This window comes from Nomascus leucogenys, chromosome 7b (genome assembly GCF_006542625.1).
Source record: "Nomascus leucogenys isolate Asia chromosome 7b, Asia_NLE_v1, whole genome shotgun sequence".
NCBI lineage: Eukaryota > Metazoa > Chordata > Mammalia > Primates > Hylobatidae > Nomascus > Nomascus leucogenys.
The window spans coordinates 87,486,712-87,506,900 of record NC_044387.1 but is presented as its reverse complement, the minus strand read 5'-3'; the positions used below and the strand labels follow the sequence as shown (position 1 = coordinate 87,506,900).

At 36.3% G+C, this 20,189-nt stretch overlaps 1 protein-coding gene across 6 annotated transcripts in view; it reads left to right on the top strand.

Moving 5' to 3' along the window:
* SPOCK3 (SPARC (osteonectin), cwcv and kazal like domains proteoglycan 3) overlaps positions 1-20,189 on the top strand; it is a 480,219-nt gene that overhangs the window by 131,704 nt on the left and 328,326 nt on the right. The window contains exon 1 of one of the 6 annotated variants that reach the window (XM_030816306.1): positions 3,705-3,843. The exons of the other annotated variants lie outside the window; for them this stretch is intronic. The gene's annotated coding sequence lies outside the window, so the exon portion shown is untranslated. Of the gene's footprint in view, positions 1-3,704; positions 3,844-20,189 lie in introns of those variants that run through there. 6 annotated transcript variants of the gene reach the window in all.

The following is a 20,189-nucleotide window of genomic DNA, read 5'->3' as shown; positions in this document are numbered from 1 at the left end:
GGATTCCTAGGTATTTTATTCTCTTTGAAGCAATTGTGAATGGGAGTTCACTCATGATTTGGCTCTCTGTTTGTCTGTTATTGGTGTATAAGAATGCTTGTGATTTTTGTACATTGATTTTGTATCCTGAGACTTTGCTGAAGTTGCTTATCAGCTTGAGGAGATTTGGGGCTGAGATGATGGGGTTTTCTAAATATACAATCATGTCATCTGCAAAGAGGGACAATTTGACTTCCTCTTTTCCTAATTGAATACCCTTTATTTCCTTCTCCTGCCTAATTGCCCTGGCCAGAACTTCCAACACTATGTTGAATAGGAGTGGTGAGAGAGGGCATCCGTGTCTTGTGCCAGTTTTCAAAGTGAATGCTTCCAGTTTTTGCCCATTCAGTATGATATTGGCTGTGGGTTTGTCATAGATAGCTCTTATTATTTTGAGATATGTCCCATCAATACCTAATTTATTGAGAGTTTTTAGCATGAAGCGTTGTTGAATTTTGTCAAAGGCCTTTTCTGCATCTATTGAGATAATCGTATGGTTTTTGTCTTTGGTTCTGTTTATAAATGCTGGATTACATTTATTGATTAAAATTTTTTTTTTAATTTTTTAAAATCCATTCAGCCATTCTATATATTTTAATTGGGTAATTTAGTCCACTTACATTCAATGTTATTATTGATAAATAAGGACTCGCTCCTGCCATTTTGTGATTTTTTTTCCTGGTTGCTTTGTGGTCTCTCTTCCTTGTTTTCTTTCTTCCTTCCTATCTTCCTTTTAGTGAAGGTGATTTTTTCTGGTGGTATGATTCAGTTTTTTTTTTTTAATTTTTGTGTTATTTGTTTTAATTTTTTTTAATTTGAGGTTATCATGAGGCTTGTAATTACTATATTATAAATGATTATTTTAAGCTGAAAACAACACTGATTGCATAAACAAACAACCAAACAGAAAACTAATAAAATAAAACCCTACACTTTTAACTTTGTTCCTCCACTATTTAAAATTTTCTTGTTTCTATCTGTATCTTATTGTAACTTCTCTGTCTTGAAAAGTTGTTTTAGTTCTTATTTTTGACTGGTTCATCATGTAGTCTTTCTACTTAAGATAATATTAGTTTACACATCATAATTATAGTGTTATAATATTCTGTGTTTTTTTTTTTCTTTCTGACTGAAAAACTCTAGCATTTCTTGTAGGATAGATCTGGTTGATGAAATCCCTCCACTTTTGTTTGTCTTAGAAAGCTTTTATTTCTCTTTCATATTTGAAAGATATTTTCACTGGATATTCTATTCTAGGGTAAAAGTTTGTTGTTCTTCTTCTTCTTTTCTTGCTTTGGCACTTTAAATATGTCATGTTGCTCTCTCCTGGTTTGCAGGGTTTCCAGTGAAAAGTCTGCTGCCAGATGTTTTGGAGCCCAGTTGTGTGTCTTTTTTTTTTTTCTTTTTTCTTGCTGCTTTTGGGATCTTTTTTTATCCTTAACCCTTGGGAGTTTAATTATTAAATGCCTTTAGGTACTCTTCTTTGGGTTCAGTCTGCTTGGTGTTCTATAACCTTCTTTTACTTGAATATTGATATCTTTCCCTAGGTTTGGGAATTTTCTCTGTTATTATTCCTTTGAATAAACGTTCTACCCCTATCTTTTTCTTTACCTCTGCTTTAAGACCAATAACTCTTAGATTTGTCCTTTTTATTCTATTTTCTAGATCTTGTAGGTGTGCTTCATTCTTGTTCTTTATCCTTTTGTTTTCTCTGGCATCTTATTTTTAAATAGCCTGTCTTCAAGCTCATTAATTCTTTCTTTTACTTGCTCAGTTCTGTTATTGAAAGACTCTGATGCATTGTTCAGTATGCCAGTTGCATTTTTTCAACTCCAGAGTTTCTGCTGATTCTTTTTAATTACTTCAATCTCTTCATTAAATGTACCTGATAGAATTCTGAATTTCTTCTGTGTTCTCTTGTATTTACTTGAATTTCCTCAAAACAGCTATTTTGATTTCTCTGTCAGAAATGTCACATATCTCTATTTCTTCAGGATTGGTTTTTGGTGTCTTATTTAATTCGTTTTGTAAGGTCATGTTTTCCTGGATGATCTTGATGGCTATTGATGTTTGTTGGTGTCTGGGCATTGAAGAATTAGGTATTTATTGTAGTCTTCACAGATTGGGCTTGTTTGTACCTATTCTTCTTGTGAAGACTTTTTAGGTACTTGAAAGGACTTGGGTGTTGTGCTCTAAGCCGTATCTGCATCCACCAAAAGCCTAGTAATGCTGTGCTTCTTGCATACTCATTGTGGTACTGCCTTGGTGGTCTTGGGTAAGATCCAAAAAACTTCTCTGGATTACCAGGCAGAGATACTTGTTCTCTTCCCTTATTTTCTCGCAATCAAATGGGGTCTCTGTGGTGACCTGCCTGGAGTTGGGCATAAGGAGACACAAGCAACCCTGTGGCCACAACCACTGGGAAAGCACTGGGTCAGAATTGAAGCTAGAACAGCACTGAGTCTCAACAAAGGCCCATGGTAACCACTACCTGGCTACTGCCTATGTTTACTCAAGGCTCCAGGGCTCTACTATCTGCAGGTGGTGAAGCCAGCTAGGCTTGTGTCCTTCCCTTCAGGGCAGTGAGTTTCCCCAGGCCTCAGGCAGATCCAGAGATGCCATCTGGGAGCCAGGAACTGAAGTCAGAAACCTTAGAAATCTACCTGGTGCTCTATTTTATTGAAGGTAAGGTGCTGAAACTGCAAGACAATGTCCGTCCCACTCTTCCCTGTCCTTTCCACAGACAGAGGAGCCTCTCACTTTGGCAGACACACAGGGAGTACTGCCAGGCTATTGCCGATGCTCCCATAGGCTAAAAGACTCATCAGCAAGCTTATGGTAAATGCTGTCAGGCCTGGGATTCACCTCTCAGTGTAGTGGGCCACCCTCTGGACCAGGGCAGACCTAGAAATACCATCCAAGAGCTAAGGCCTAGAATCAGAGCCCACTTGGTGCTTTGTCCCACTGTGGCCAAGCTGGTCCTTGAAGCCAGCATTTCTCAAAAATCTTACTCAAGGTCCATGGTGTACTACCTGGGTATTGCTGTTGGTTCTTCAGTGACCAAGGGCTCTTTAGTCAGCAGGTAATTCATTCTTCCAGGACTAGGTCCTTCCTTTTCAGGGAGTGGGTTCCCTTCTGGCCCAGGGTGTTTCCTGATATGTTGTCTGGGAGCTAGTACCTGGAATGGGGGCCTCACCTTGTGGGTGAGCTTATATTCAAGATGTAAGACAAAGTCCTCTTCCCTCTTCCCTCTTCTCTCCTTAAGCAGAAAGAAGGAGTGACTTATTTTTAAATTTTTTCTGTAAGCCACATTGCCTGCTGTTGGGGAGGGACAGTACAAGCACTTCCTTAGCCATCCTGGTTGGTGTCCCACATCCAGTGTCTCTGAGCCTAGGATTTGCCTAGCAATTACAGTCCTTATGGCCTAGAATGCCTTTCTAGTTTATTTGGTACCCCAGAGCACTTTAGCCCATCGTGGCGAGGCTTGACATAACCCAAGTTTCAACCGCTGGGATGGACAATTCTCCTCTGGTTAGGAGTGGTTTAAATGCTCCCTTTGTGTGTGGGCATTGGCTGAGTTTAGCCCAGTTCTGATGTTTACCATGACAGAGCAGTACTGAGTTCAGTGCAATGAGTTCAGCAGCACTGGGTTCCACAATCAGTGTACTGTGTCTCCCCAGAGCACACATATTCTCCACACCATGGAGGCCACCGCTTGAGGATGGGGGAGAAGTAGTATCAGCAATTCAATACTGTCTTTTTTTACCATCTTCAGTGCTTCTTGGTGATATGAAGTAAAACCAGGTAATGTGATTGCTCACCTGCTTTTTGGTTCTTATGAAGGTGCTTTTTTTGCGTAGATGTTAAATTGCTGTTTCTGCAGGGGAAAGGAGGAAACTGGTGAAGGCTTCTATTTAGCCATATTGGTCTGCCCCATCTGGAATGTTCTGAGAATATTTAAACTTTAGGTTGTTGTCTACTGAGGCCTGATCTTTGTGCTTTATTATGAGGTCATTCCAAATAACAGCTGAAAAAAGAGATGCCACCTATAATCTATCTTGTTACCTGAGGTTTCAATCTGATCTCCCTATAAAGCTTCCTCTTCCCAGTCTCTACTTGTCCTCGTTTCAGCTTAGGTACACAAAATAAAGTGATTATTTCAACCCACAAGGATCCAAGTTATGACACTCTTGCTAACTTAGATTTTTGGCTACAAAAAATGAAAAGAAAAAAAAAAGAGTAAGAGGGCCAGGTACAGTGGCTCATGCCTGTAATCCCAGCACTTTGGGAGCCCAAGCGGGCAGATCATGAGGTCAGGAGATCGAGACTATCCTGGTCAACATGGTGAAACCCTGTCTCTACTTAAAAAAAAAAAAAAAATTAGCCAGGCATGGTGGTGCACACCTGTAGTCCCAGCTACTTGGGAGGCTGAGGCAGGGGAATTGCTTGAACCTGGGAGGTGGAGGTTGCAGTGAGCCAAGATCGCACCACTGCATTCCAGCCTGACAGGCTGGTGACAGAGCAAGACTCTGTCTCAAAAAAAAAAGAGTAATAATTATGAATTGAAGATACTGGTGAGTCTTAGGCATTTAGAGAATTAGCATACTGAAGGAAACAACCTGGAGAGATAGGAGTAGTGGTTGGTGAGGAGGATGTTTCAACTGAGTTCTTAAATAAATAGCACTTATTGGTAATTAACAAGCATAGATCATAGCACTTACTGGTAATTAGCAAGCATAATATGATCATGTGAGTTTCTGAGGTATGTAGAGAACCATAACATTGAAGAAGAGGACAAGTAGCTGAGAGGCCAGGACTGAAAGTCATCAGTGTGGATAATGAAATTACCAAGGATTTTGATGAGAGTGGTTGTGGAGAAATTATCATTAAGTCAGTCTCAGGGAATAAGTAGAGACACTAACGAGTCTAAAAAAGGTTATAATTATGGAGAAAGTTAGTGAGTACAACAAGAAGGGTTTGGAGAACCAAAGCCATAAAATTTTGTGGAAGTGAGAGGGAGAAAGAGCTTAGAAATGACTAGCAGGCCCTGTGACAGTTCTTGAGAAGTCAGATGGACACCTACTGCATGTCTAGGCCTTTGCAGGAAGAATGTAATAAAGAAAACAGCCACCACTTAAGAGAACATTAGGGAAAGCAGTATCCTTAGTACAGAGCCAGTTTCAATTAGTGAAAAATATTAATGAGAATGTCGAGACTAAAGATGTAGGAAGTTTCACCAAAACTGACCATGAGTTTCAAAGAATTACCATGCATGGGTTCCAGGATATATATAGGTCATATAACTGAATGAAATTTGTTATATATAGGTTATATATATGTGTATATATAGGTATATATAGGTTATATATATGTGTATATATAGGTATATATATACACCTATATATGTACCTATATATAGGTATATATATAGGTATATATATACACCTATATATGTACCTATATATATAGGTGTATATATAGGTATATATATACACCTATATATGTACGTACATATATAGGTATATATATAGGTATATATATACCTATATATGTACGTACATATATAGGTATATAGGTTATATATATATAACAATTTCATTGTTATATAACCTATATATAGGTGTATATATAGGTGTATATATATACACCTATATATAGGTGTATATATATATACCTATATATGTATGTATATATATATAGGTATATATATGTTATATATAGGTTATATAACAATGAAATTTGAGAGTGATGGTAACACATTTGGGGTTTAAATCCTAGAAACTCATTATGCAAACATAAGAAACTAGAAAGATTTGTGTAACACTCTCTTTCACCGAAATATATTCTAGAATGTGCAAGTGATTACTTGTTTGGGAATAATTGGATTTGGGAATATAATGGTTTGATTGATGGTATTTTGCTTAACTGAGATCATCTGCTTACAAATTAACCAACATTTAAATACTTAGCATACAATAAAATAGACTCATCAAAACTCTTTTAAGAATATTTTAATATTTTTTATTCAATGTAAATCCATTGCTTTTCAGTTGATATTTTATATCCTAATTATTTGTGCATATTTTTAATGCAGAAGGGATAAGATGGAAGGGTGAGGTTGACTCTACATTGATTAATAAATATAAGAAATAATTTTCTGAGAGAGAATGAGGGTTGTGTGTATGTGAGAGAGAGAGAATGTGGGTGTATGTGTGTGTGAGAGAAAGAGAAAGACAGAAAGAGAGAAGAGAGAGAGAGAGACAGAGACGGACACAGAGACAGAGACAGAGACAGACACAGAAAGGAAAGTGGAAGAGATACCTTCAGGATGTTTTTGATTACTGAGCTAAGCAAGCAGTGAGTCACTTTTAGTAACAGAAAAGAGAAAGGTGGCAGCTACTGAATAGAGTCAGCTTGTTAGACGAGGTCAGTCAGTCAGAGAAAGAGAGGACGTCTAACAATAGCTGCCTATGTTACATGGCATTTGAAATTACTGAGATAAGAGGCCTTGGCAAATGACACCTTGGTTGCTTTATTTATTGATGGAAATAAAACATTTTATAAGAAGTAAGTTGATAGTGAGAGTTTGGTATTCATTACTTTTAAAAAGGATAGACATGTCTTAGTGATCCAAGCTTAAATTTACATAAAATGTGAGAATAAATAACTTCTGAACATATTATAAATAAAAAGTGAAGCCTAAGTGATATTAGTTATACTTATTGTGATAGCTCAGACCAAATTGTACATGATTGTCATGAAGAAAGAAATTAATGTGTCAAATTATACTTCCATTTTGAAAAGCTCTTCAATGCTTTACCAAGATGCTTTTGAATAGTAATATCAGTTTTTCTTTGAAGTAATAGGTTAATCATTCAAAAAGGGAAACTTAAGCAGAGAAAAGGAAAAATTAGACAGTGACAGACATGATTCAAACTGAAGTCCGTTAAATGCCAACCTAGTGTTCTTTTAAAATTTTTTAAAAAGTATAAAAATATAACAAATTTTAAATAACTACTGCTTATGTACTTGGTGGTTTCAGAAGGTAATGAAATGAAGAAATTATGATTAAGAGAAACTTTACATTTATTATGTAAATGTGAAAGATAAGCATAAAGTATAGCTTTGGGTATATGCCACCAATTTCTGAGCCTTTACAGAACTTTGTATGTCAAATATGCTTGTTTTTCATTATCTCCAACTTTTGCAGGTATTAAATTTCACGTACCTCTGATCTAAGTCATTTGTCACATGTGCATCTAATTTTCAACAAGAAAAGATTATTTTGATATATCAAAATGATCATTTATTTTTCCTTGTGTATTCATATTTTGTGCCTTTACAGCCACTTCAGTAGGAAATCAGGAATTATATATGCTGTTAGATCTGCTATATTTAATTCCAATATTTTGAAATATATAAATAAAAATAACTTGAAATCATAAAACTACTAAAAAATGAAGACAGTGTTAAAATCTTGCAGTTTTATGCTTTTAATATATTAAACATTAACCGAGATTCACAAATATAATTGTATATATTTACTACAAAAAGTATAATAAAAATCACTGGGAAAAATCTCTAGAAAGAATAAAAAAACTATTATGTTTTTACACATTTACAACATAATGATTCTACATAGCCTATGTGACAGACTTACTATACTTGGTGCCCTGGAGCTTATGAAGATGAATTAGACACTGATCCCTTCCTTCTAGGTGCATAAATTCCAGTAAAGTAAATAATTCATAAGATAAATAAGCATAAGCTTGTTAGATAAGGAGCCATACATCAGAAAGTGGTAGATAAAATGTTACAGGCATTTTGAAAAAAAAGACATAGTTTCTTCTGGGCAATCTGGAGAGGCTTTTTGGAATATTTGGCATGAAGATGCTTATCAAAGGTTAGATAGTTTTTGGAGTTGAAGACAGTATTAAAGAGTGACAGTTAACCCACCAACAAAGAGATGATAAAGAGAGTTAACTAAAATGCTGAGAACAGAAAACTAAGCTGAGTGGGAGAATCAGAGATGTTAAACAGAGAAAAAAAAAACAAGGTTGGAAAGTCGTTGGACTTTGTTCTGTAGGTGATGAGAATCTTTGAAGATTTTAAACAAGGCTGTGAGACAGAGCTGTACATCAAGATTAGTTCTGTAAATATGGAATACCTTCCTAAGTGGGGCATTATTTTTGAAAATTTTAAAAGTAAAAAGAAGGAATTTAAATAAATAATAGATAGATTAGATGGAGAGATAGATAGTTTATATCTCCTTACCTGGAGCACAAGCCACTGAGTCACAAAGTACTAGGAACACTTAAAAATTAATCAAGAAAAATTGTTGGAGGATGAGTGAAAACTAGGCAGAGATTGGGTAAGCCCTATAAGTCTGCAGTCTTAGCAGAAAGAACCCACTTTATTCTGTGTTTCACCTCCAGAATTTCCAGCAGGTTCTCATAGTAAATCTCTGAGAAAGATTCCTTCTTGGTTCTAGCAGGTGGAGGGAAAGAGTAATCATGGCTAAACACACTTAGAATATTCTCCACAACAAGACTTAGTTTCCAGTAGAAAAGACCTTATAAGAGTTGCGTTACAGGTCTGGGATAAAGGCATTCCTGCCCCTAATAGATACTCTAGGTTTTCTGTCACACCTAAGATAAGGTGTTGGGAAGGAAGCTATACCACAGGGGACACATTTATGAAGGTCACAGGTCAGAGACACAAGCACACTAAAAGATTAAGGTTAATTATGCATTATTTAGTTTGCTGTTTTTGTGTTAATTTGCTTAGAATAATGGGCCCCAGCTGCATCCATGTTGCTGCAAATGACATGATTTGATTCTTTTCTATGGCTGCATGGCATTCCATAGTGTATATGTATCACATTTTCTTTTTCCATTCCACCATTGATGATCACTTACATTGATTCCATGGCTTTACTATTGTGAATAGTGTTGTGATGACATGAGTGCGTATGTCTTTTTGGTGAAATGATTTGTTTTCCTTTGGGCATATACCCAATAATGGGATTTCTGGGTCAATAGGCTCACTACCTAGGTAACAGGAACAATTGTACCCCAAGCCTCAGCATCATGCAATATATCAATGTAAGAAATAACAAATCTGCACATGTAACCTTGAATTAAAAATTAAAGTTGAAATTAAAAAAAATTAATTGTAAGGTGGCAGATTGCTTCCACTCCACACATCTTACCATGACACCTGTAAGACTCCAGTAGAATAATAATAGTAGATTACAGTGAAAAGCAATGTAAGACACAGATTTTTTTCTGAGGAGCAGTATTAACAGAAGCCTAATGTCAAGAAAAAAGAAAAAAAAATGAAGATACTAGAGAAGATTTACTGATATACCAAGCAGGTAATAAAATGAATCATATAAAATACTCAAAGCTTGAGAATAGAAGTTCTCAAATAAAACTGAGAAGGCAGAAAACAAGAGGCTTAAAGAAAAATGGCATGCAACAAATAGAAAGCAGTTATTTAAATGTTAGATATTAACCCAAAGCCCAACTATATGGTGGTTCTCAGAAACTCAACTTAAATATAAATATATAGATAAGTTAAAAGTAAAGGAATTAAAAAATACATGACATGCTAACTCTAATGAAAATAAAATATTGGTAACTATATATTAATTTTAGATAAAGTCACCTTCAGAATAAGTAAAATTATTAGGAATAGAGGGGGCATTACACAATGATAAAGAGATCAATTTTCTAAGAAGACATAACAATACTAAACATGTATGTACCACACAACAGTGTCAAAACACGTAAGGCAAAAACTGATGGAACTGAAAAGAGAAATAGATGTATCCATTGCTATAGTTGAAGATTTCAACATTCCTCTTTCAGTAATTGATGTACCAAGCAGGTGGAAAATCAATGAAAATACAGATGAATGTACAATAGTATTAATCAACTTGATGTAATTTACATATTTAGAATACTACATCAAGGAACAGCAAAAAAACACATTCTTCTCAAGCTCATGTGGAATACTTATGACAACAGACTATACTCTGGACTAAAAAACACAACTTATACATTTAAAAAATAAAAATAATTGAAAATATATTCCCAGATTATAACAGAATTTATTATAAATCAGTTACAGATAGGTAGTTGGAAAAATCCCCAAATATTGAGACACTAAAGAACATACTTCTAAATCACATATGGGTCAAAGGAGAAGTATCAAGATGTTTAAAAAATAATTAGATCTAAATAAAAAATGAAGTTACAACTTACCCAAATTTGTAGGATGCAGCAAAAGAAATGCTTATAGGGAAAGTGATCATGCTGAGTATCTATGTCATCAAAGATAATTCTAAATTCAAGAATCTAAGTTTACACCTTTGGAAAATTCGAGAAAGTATTGTATTCTATTCTCTGACTAATCCTAAAGTAAGCAGTAGAAAAAAATAACAAATGCTTTTAAAATAGTTTATTAAAATATAGTTTGCTGGGATTTTGATTTTGATTGCACCAAATCTGCAGACAAAAATGAGAATAATTGCCATGTGAATGATATTGAAGCTTCCTATCTATGTACATGAAATATCTCTCCATTTATTCAGGTCTTTTTATGGCTTTCTTCAAAGATTTATAGTTTTGCACATAGAAAGCCAATAGCTATTTTGTTAGATTTATGCCTAAGTATTCCACTGGTTGATAATATTGCAAATGGTTTTGTTTCTTTAGAATCAAATTCTTATTATTCCTTGAAAGTATATAAGAAAGCCAGTAACATTTGTATATTATCCTTGTATGCTGTGTTTCCTTGTATTCTTGCTTATTAGTACTAGGAATTTTTATTTCGTTGCATTTACTAATAAAACAATCATGCTAGTTCTTTCTTTTTAGAAGGTCATTAATTATTACAATAATTATACACACATACGTGCATATATATATATATTCAGGTTCTTTAATTTCCTCATGCAAGTTTGGGAGGTTTATGTCATTCACAGAACTGAATCATTTTGACTAAGTTATAAATTTTGTGAGTACAGAGTCCTTCATACTATTTGTTTATTATCCTTTTGATGTCCATGTGTGAGTAGTAATTGATTCCTCTTATATTTTGATATTGGTAACTTGTTCTCTCTCTCTCTCTTTAGTTACTATGGCTACAATTTTATTTTTCAAATAACATTTAGGTGTTAATTTTATCTACTGTTTCCATTTTGAATTTCATTTCTGCTCTAATTTTTGTAATTTTTTTCTACTGCTTGCCTTAGGATTAGTCAGAGAATAGAATACAATACTTTCTCTGGTTTTCTTAAGGTGTAAATTTAGATTATTGAATTTAGAATTATCTTTGAGGACATTACTATTATTCAACATCCTACTGGTACAATAAGACAAAATAATAGAATAAAAAAAGAAGTGAAAGTTATGTAGATTCACAAGGAAGAATTAAAACCATCTGTGATGATTCATTTTATGTGTCAGCTTGACTGGGCCAGAGGGTTCCCAGATATTTGGTTAATCATTATTCTAGGTGTGTCTGTTAGGGTGTTTCTGAATAAGATTAACATTTGCATGATAAACTGAGTAAAGCAGATTGCCCTCCTCAATGTGGGTGGGCCTTATCTATTTGTTTAAACCTGAATAGAATTAAAGGCTGAGTAAGAAAGAATGCCTTCCTCTGACTGACTGTCTTCGAGCTGACAGTGGTCTTTCTCTGCCTTCAAACTTGGATTCAGACTGGAACTTATACCATTGTCCACTCAGACTCAAACTGGATCAATACCATTGGGTCTTCTGGGTCTGGACTTCTAAGGTCCATAATCATGCGAGCCAATTGCTTAGAATAATCTCTTTCTCTCTGTGTTTTTCTCTATGTACGTTATTCTGGAGAACCCTGAATAATACATTATCTTTGTTATTCTATGACAATGTCTTGTATATAGAAAATATATATGAATCTAATAACAGTAATGAGAGAAGACATAATTTACTTTGTTTCTGAGCTTAAAAGGAAAGTGCCTAGTTTCACATCATTAAGTATAATACTAACTCTAGGTTCCTGTGGATATTATTTATCAAGTTAAAATGTTGACTTCTATTCCTAGTTTGCTCATAGTGAGCAAATTCACATTATGAATATAATGGCTGGCTTTGTCAAATATTTATTCAGCATTAATTGATATGATTGTTAGATTTTTTTTCTCTTTACTTTTTGATATGGGTGGATTACATGGATTGATGTATGAATTTTGAACAAGCTTGTATACTCAGAATAAATTTCATTTTGTCAGTGGGTATATACTTATTTTATATGTTGTTGATCTTGGTGGCTAATTTTTGTATTTTAGTAGACGGTTTCAGTGTTGATTTACTGTGATCCGCTCGTCAGTTGGTACGTGAGTTTTTTTTTATTTATTTTAGTGATTTTACACATATGTTTATTAGTGTGTGTGTGTGTGTGTGTAAATTTATTTATACTCACAATGAAAAGAGCTCAACAGTGAGCAGGAAGAAAATAATGTGTGTATATTATATTTTTAAAATATTGTTACATTTTTGCTCATGCAGTACCTCAGCTGATAGTCCTCCTCTGTCTTCTTATAATTTTTCTGAATTATTGTATTTTTAATTTTAACAAATGGTCTCATTTCACATATATTGTCACATGTATTATACTTGATATTAAATACAAAATATTTGCAGGGAGTTTAAATTTACCTCTATTTTATATTTACCAAAAATCTGTTACTGAAAGTTAAGTCACTGTGGCAGATGCAGTTTAAGAAAACTATGGATTTCTTCTAGCCTAAGAATTCTTAGTCTATTTACTGTGTACATGCATGCTATAATATGAGGTAAAGGCACATAAGTACCATAAAAATATGGAGACTAAATTCTCTTGAAGTTTGGAAGAAATCAGAATGGGCTTAATAGAAGAGTCATCATTTGACATAGACCAAAGATTGTATATTGAGATTCCTCAAGGATCTAGAACCAGAAATACCATTTGACCCAGCAATCCCATTACTGGGTATATACCCAAAGAATTATAAATCATTCTACTATAAAGACACACACACACTTACGTTTACTGCAGCACTGTTTGCAATAGCGAAGACTTGGAACCAACCCAAATGCCTATCAATGATAGACTGGAAAAAGAAAATGTGGCACATATACACCATGAAATACTATGGAGCCATTAAAAAAGGATGAGTTCATGTCCTTTGCAAGAACATAGATGAAGCTGGAAACCATCATTCTCAACAAACTAACACAGGAACAGAAAACCAAACACCATATGTTCTCACTCATAAGTGGGAGTTGGACAATGAGAACACATGGACACAGGGATGGGAACATCATGCACCAGGGCCTGTCAGAGGAAGGGGGGTTAGGGGAGAGAGAGCATTAGGAGAAATATGTAATGTAGATGACGGGTTGATGGGCGCAGCAAGCCACCATGGCATGTGTATACCTATGTAACAAACCTGCATTTTCTGCACATGTATCCCAGAACTAAAAGTATAATAAAAAAAATAGAAAAAAAAGCAGTTTTATGTTCACCACAAAATTGAGTGGAAATTACAGAGAATTGCCATAAACTCCCCATTTCCACACACACACATAACCTCCCCCACTCGACATCTACACCAGGGTTATATTTGTTACAATTGATGACCCTACATTGACACATATCATCACCCAAAGTCCATACTTTATATTAATGTTCAGTCTTGGTATCGTATGTTCTATGAATTTGGACAGTTGTATAATAACCTGTATCCACCATTATAGCACAATACAGAATAATTTTACTGTCCCAGATATCTCTGTATTCTGCTTATTTGTCTTTTCTCTCCTGCTAAACTCTGGCAAACCACTGATCCTTTTACTATCTCCATAGTTTTGTCTTTTCCAGAATGTCATTTAGTTGGCATAATACAGTATATAGCCTTTTCAGATTGGCTTCTTTCACTTCTTAATATGCATTTATGTTTCATCCATGGCTTGATAGCTCATGTTGAATAACATTCTATTGTCTGAATGTACATTTATTTATCTATTCACCAACTGAAGGACATTTTGGATGCTTCCAAGTAGTTGCAATTATGAATAAAGCTGCACCCATGTATGGGTTTTGATAGGAACAATTTTCAATTCATTTGGGTAAGTACCAAGGAGAACAATTGCTGGATTATACGGAAATAATACATTTAGCTTTATTAGAAACTACCAAGGTACCTTCCAAAGCAGTTTTACCATTTTGCATTCCCACCAGCAGTGAATGGAGGTTCCTCTTGCTCCACATCCTTCTCAGCATTAGGTGTCAGTTTTTTAGATTTTGGTCATTCTAATAGATGTGTAGCAGTATCTTGGTGTTTTAATTTACAATTTCCTAATGATCTATGATGTTGAGTATCTTTTCATATGCTTATTTTCCATCTTTATTTGTTTCTTGGTAATGTGCCTGTTCAAGTCTTTTGCCCACTGTTTAAATTACGTTTTTTGTTTCTTTTTCCTTAAGACTTTTTGTAACAAACCTTTATTAGATTTACTTTTTGCAACTATTTTCTCCCAGACTCTGGCTTATTTTCTCATTCTCTTTAACAAGATATTTTTTTAAATATAGAAAAACTGATTCAAAACTTTAGTTTAAACTTAGCATAGTCACACAGTACTGAAGAAGAAAAACAAAGTTGCATAACTCAACCAGATTACAGGTCTTACCCTATAACTATGGTATTCAAAGCAGCATGATACAGGCAAAAGCAATAGACACACAGGTCAATGGGACAGAGTAGAAAGCCCCAAAATGGACCAAATCAAATATTATCAGCTGGTCCCAAACAAAGAAGTAAAGTCAATTTAATGAAGAATGCAATAGTATTTTGAACAAATGGTGTTGGAACAACTTGATGTTCAATGGCAAAAAAAAAATGAATTTAGACACAGACCTTTCATTTTTTACAAAAATTCCTCAAAGTGAATCACAGACCAACATGTAAAAGACAAAAGTATACTATTTCTTGAAGCATACAGCTGAGAAAATATACATGACCTTGGTTTGTTTGATAAAATTTTAGATATGACACTGAAAGCATGCTCCATTAAAGAAAAAAGGAAAAATTTGGCTTTATTAAAATTAAAAACTTCTGTCTTGTATAAATCACTATCAAGAGAATGAGAATCATATGCCACAGATTGATAGAAAATATTTGCAAAGCACATTTATACGAGGACTCGTATCCATAATATACAACAGGCATTTACAACTGAACCATAAGAAAACAAACACATTTGTAAATGGACACAAGATCTGAACAGACACCTCACCAAAGATGATATAGAGATGTCAAATAAGAATATAAAAAGGAGTTCAATATCACTTGTCAATATACAATTGAAAATTAAATCACCAATGAAATACCATCTATATACCAGTAAGAATGGCAAAAATCCAAAAAACAGACACCACCAATTGTTGGGAAGATTGCAGAGCAATAGGAATTCTCATTCATTGCCATTAGACATGTAAAGTATTACAGCCACTTTGGAAGACAGTCTGACACTTTCTTACACAGTTAAATATACACTTATGATAGGATCTATTGATCATACTCGAGTGTTCAGCCAACTGATGAGAAAACTTTTATCTACATAAGACTTGCACATAAGTGTTTATAGTAGCTTTATTTATAATCATCAAGGGTGTGGAGCCAAGATGGCCGAATAGGAACAGCTCCGGTCTACAGCTCCCAGCGTGAGCGACGCTGAAGACAGGTGATTTCTGCATTTCCATCTGAGGTACCAGGTTCATCTCACTAGGAAGTGCCAGACAGTGGGCGCAGGAGAGTGGGTGCAGCGCACCATGCATGAGCCAAGCAGGGAGAGGCATTGCCTCTCTGGGAAGCGCAAGGGGTCAGGGAGTTCCCTTTCCTAGTCAAAGACAGGGTGACAGACAGCACCTGGAAAATCAGGTCACTCCCACCCTAATACTGCGCTTTTCCAACAGGCTTAAAAAATGGCACACCAGGAGATTATATCCCACACCTGGCTTGGAGGGTCCTATGCCCATGGAGTCTTGCTGATTGCTAGCACAGCAGTCTGAGCTCAAACTGCAAGGCGGCAGCGAGGCTGGGGGAGGGGTGCCCGCCATTGCCCAACCTTGCTTAGGTAAACAAAGTAGCCGGAAACTCAAACTGGGTGGAGCCCACACAGCTCAAGGAGGCCTGCCTGCCTCTGTAGGCTCCACCTCTGGGGGCAGGGCACAGACAAACAAAAAGACAGCAGTAACCTCTGCAGACTTAAATGTCCCTGTCTGACAGCTTTGAAGAGAGTAGTGGTTCTCCCAGCATGCAGCTGGAGATCTGAGAACGGGCAGACTGCCTCCTCAAGTGGGTCCCTGACCCCCAAGCAGCCTAACTGGGAGGCACCCCCAGTAGGGGCAGATGGACACCTCACACAGCTGGGTACTCCCTGAGACAAAACTTCCAGAGGAACGATCAGGCAGCAGCATTCGCGATTCACGAAAATCCGCTGTTCTGCAGCCACCGCTGCTAACACCCAGGCAAACAGGGTCTGGAGTGGACCTCTAGCAAACTCCAACAGACCTGCAGCTGAGCATCCTGTCTGTTAGAAGGAAAACTAACAAACAGAAAGACATCCACACCAAAAACCCATCTGTATGTCACCATCGTCAAAGACCAAAGGTAGATAAAACCACAAAGATGGGAAAAAAACACAGCAGAAAAACTGGAAACTCTAAAAATCAGAGCACCTCTCCTCCTCCAAAGGAAGGCAGCTCCTCACCAGCAATGGAACAAAGCTGGACAGAGAATGACTTTGATGAGTTCAGAGAAGAAGGCTTCAGACAATCAAATTACTCCGAGCTACAGGAGGAAATTAGAACCAATGGCAAAGAAGTTAAAAGCTTCAAAAAAAAATTAGACAAATGGATAACTAGAATAAACAATGCAGAGAAGTCCTTAAGGACCTGATGGAGCTGAAAACCAAGGCACGAGAGCTATGTGACGAATGCAGAAGCCTCAGTAGCCGATGCGATCAACTGGAAGAAAGGGTATCAGCGATGGAAGATGAAATGAATGAAATGAAGAGAGAAGTTTAGAGAAAAAAGAATAAAAATAAATGAAAAAAGCCTCCAAGAAATACGGGACTATGTGAAAAGACCAAATCTACATCTGACTGGTGTACCTGAAAGTGACGGGGAGAATGGAAACAAGTTGGAAAACACTCTGCAGGATATCATCCAGGAGAACTTCCCTAATCTAGCAAGGCAGGCCAACATTCAGATTCAGAGAACACCACAAAGACACTCCTCGAGCAGGGCAACTACAAGACACATAATTGTCAGATTCACCAAAGTTGAAATGCAGGAAAAAATGTTAAGAGCAGCCAGAGAGAAAGGTCGGGTTACCCACAAAGGGAGGTCCATCAGACTAACAGCTGATCTCTTGGCAGAAACTCTACAAGCCAGAAGAGAGTGGGGGCCGATATTCAACATTCTTAAAGAAAAGAATTTTCAACCCAGAATTTCATATCCAGCCAAACTAAGCTTTATAAGTGAAGGAGAAATAAAATACTTTACAGAGAAGCAAACGCTGAAAGATTTTGTCACCACCAGGCCTGCCCTAAAAGAGCTCCTGAAGGAAGCACTAAACATGGAAAGGAACAACCGGTACCAGCTACTGCAAAACCATGACAAATTGTAAAGACCATCGACTCTAGGAAGAAACTGCATCAACTAACCAGCAAAATAACCAGCTAACATCATAATGACAGGATCAAATTCACACATAACAATATTAACCTTAAATGCAAATAGACTAAATGCTCCAATTAAAAGACACAGACTAGCAAATTGGATCAAGAGTCAAGACCCATCAGTGTGCTGTATTCAGGAAAGCCATCTCATGTGCAGAGACACACATAGGCTCAGAATAAAAGGATGGAGGAAGATCTACCAAGCAAATGGAAAACAAAAAAAGGCAGGGATTACAATCCTAGTCTCTGATAAAACAGACTTTAAACCAACAAAGATCAAAAGAGACAAAGAAGGCCATTACATAATGGTAAAGGGATCAATTCAACAAGAAGACCTAACTATCCTAAATATATATGCACCCAATACAGGAGCACCCAGATTCATAAAGCAAGTCCTGAATGGCCTACAAAGAGACTTCGACTCCCACACAATAATAATGGGAGACTTTAACACCCCACTGTCAACATTAGACAGATCAACAAGACAGAAAGTTAAAAAGGATACCCAGGAATTGAACTCAGTTCTGCACCAAGTGCACCTAATAGACATCTACAGAACTCTCCACCCCAAATCAACAGAATATACATTTTTTTCAGCACCACATCACACCTATTCCAAAATTGACCACATAGTTGGAAGTAAAGCTCTCCTCAGCAAATGTAAAAGAACAGAAATTATAACAAGCTGTCTCTCAGACCACAGTGCAATCAAACTAGAACTCAGGATTAAGAAACTCACTCAAAACTGCTCACTACATGGAAACTTAATAACCTGCTCCTGAATGACTACTGGGTACATAAAGAAATGAAGGCAGAAATAAAGATGTTCTTTGAAACCAATGAGAACAAAGACACAACATACCAGAATCTCTGGGACACATTCAAAACACTGTGTAGAGGGAAATTTATAGCACTAAATGCCCACAAGAAAAAGCAGGAAAGATCCACAATTGACACCCTAACGTCACAATTAAAAGAACTAGAAAAGCAAGAGCAAACATATGCAAAAGCTAGCAGAAGGCTAGAAATAACTGCAATCAGAGCAGAACTGAAGGAAATAGAGACACAAAATACCCTTCAAAAAATTAATGAATCCAGGAGCTGGTTTTTTGAAAAGATCAACAAAATTATAGACCACTAGCAAGACTAATAAAGAAGAAAAGAGAGACGAATCAAATAGACACAATAAAGAATGATAAAGAGGATATCGCCACCGATCCCACAGAAATACAAACTACCATCAGAGAATACTACAAACACCTCTATGCAAATAAACTAGAAAATCTAGAAGAAATGGATAAATTCCTCGACAAATACACCCTCCCAAGACTAAGCCAGGAAGAAGTTGAATCTCTGAATAGACCAATAACAGGCTCTGAAATTGTGGCAATAATCAATAGCTTACCAACCAAAAAGAGTCCAGGACCAGATGGATTCACAGCCGAATTCTACCAGAGGTACAAGGAGGAACTGATACCATTCCTTCTGAAACTATTCCAATCAATAGAAAAAGAGGAAATCCTCCCTAACTCATTTTATGAGGCTGGCATCATCCTGATACGAAAGCCTGGCAGAAACACAGCCAAAAAGAGAATTTTAGACCAATGTCGCTGATGAACGTTGATGCAAAAATTCTCAATAAGATACCGGCAAACCGAATCCAGCAGCATATCAAAAAGCTTATCCACCATGATCAAGGGGGCCTTATCCCTGGGATGCAAGGCTGGTTCAACATAATGAAATCAATAAATGTAATCCAGCCTATAAACAGAACCAAAGACAAAAGCCACAGGATTATCTCAATAGATGCAGAAAAGGCCTTTGACAAAATTCAACAATGCTTCATGCTAAAAACTCTCAATAAATTAGGTATTGATGGGACGTATCTCAAAATAATAAGAGCTATCTATGACAAACCCACAGCCAATATCATACTGAATGGGCAAAAACTGGAAGCATTCCCTTTGAAAACGGGCACAAGACAGGGATGCCCTCTGTCACCACTCCTATTCAGCATAGTGTTGGAAGTTCTGGCCAGGGCAATCAGGCAGGAGAAGGAAATAAAAGGTATTCGATTAGGAAAAGAGGAAGTCAAATTGTCCCTCTTTGCAGATGACATGATTGTATATCTAGAAAACCCCATTGTCTCAGCCCAAAATCTCCTTAAGCTGATTAGCAACTTCAGCAAAGTCTCAGGATACAAAATCAATGTACAAAAATCACAAGCATTCTTGTACACCAATAACAGACAAACAGAGAGCCAAATCATGAGTGAACTCCCATTCACAATTGCTTCAAACAGAATAAAATACCTAGGATTCCAACTTACAAGGGATGTGAAGGACCTCTTCAAGGAGAACTACAAACCACTGC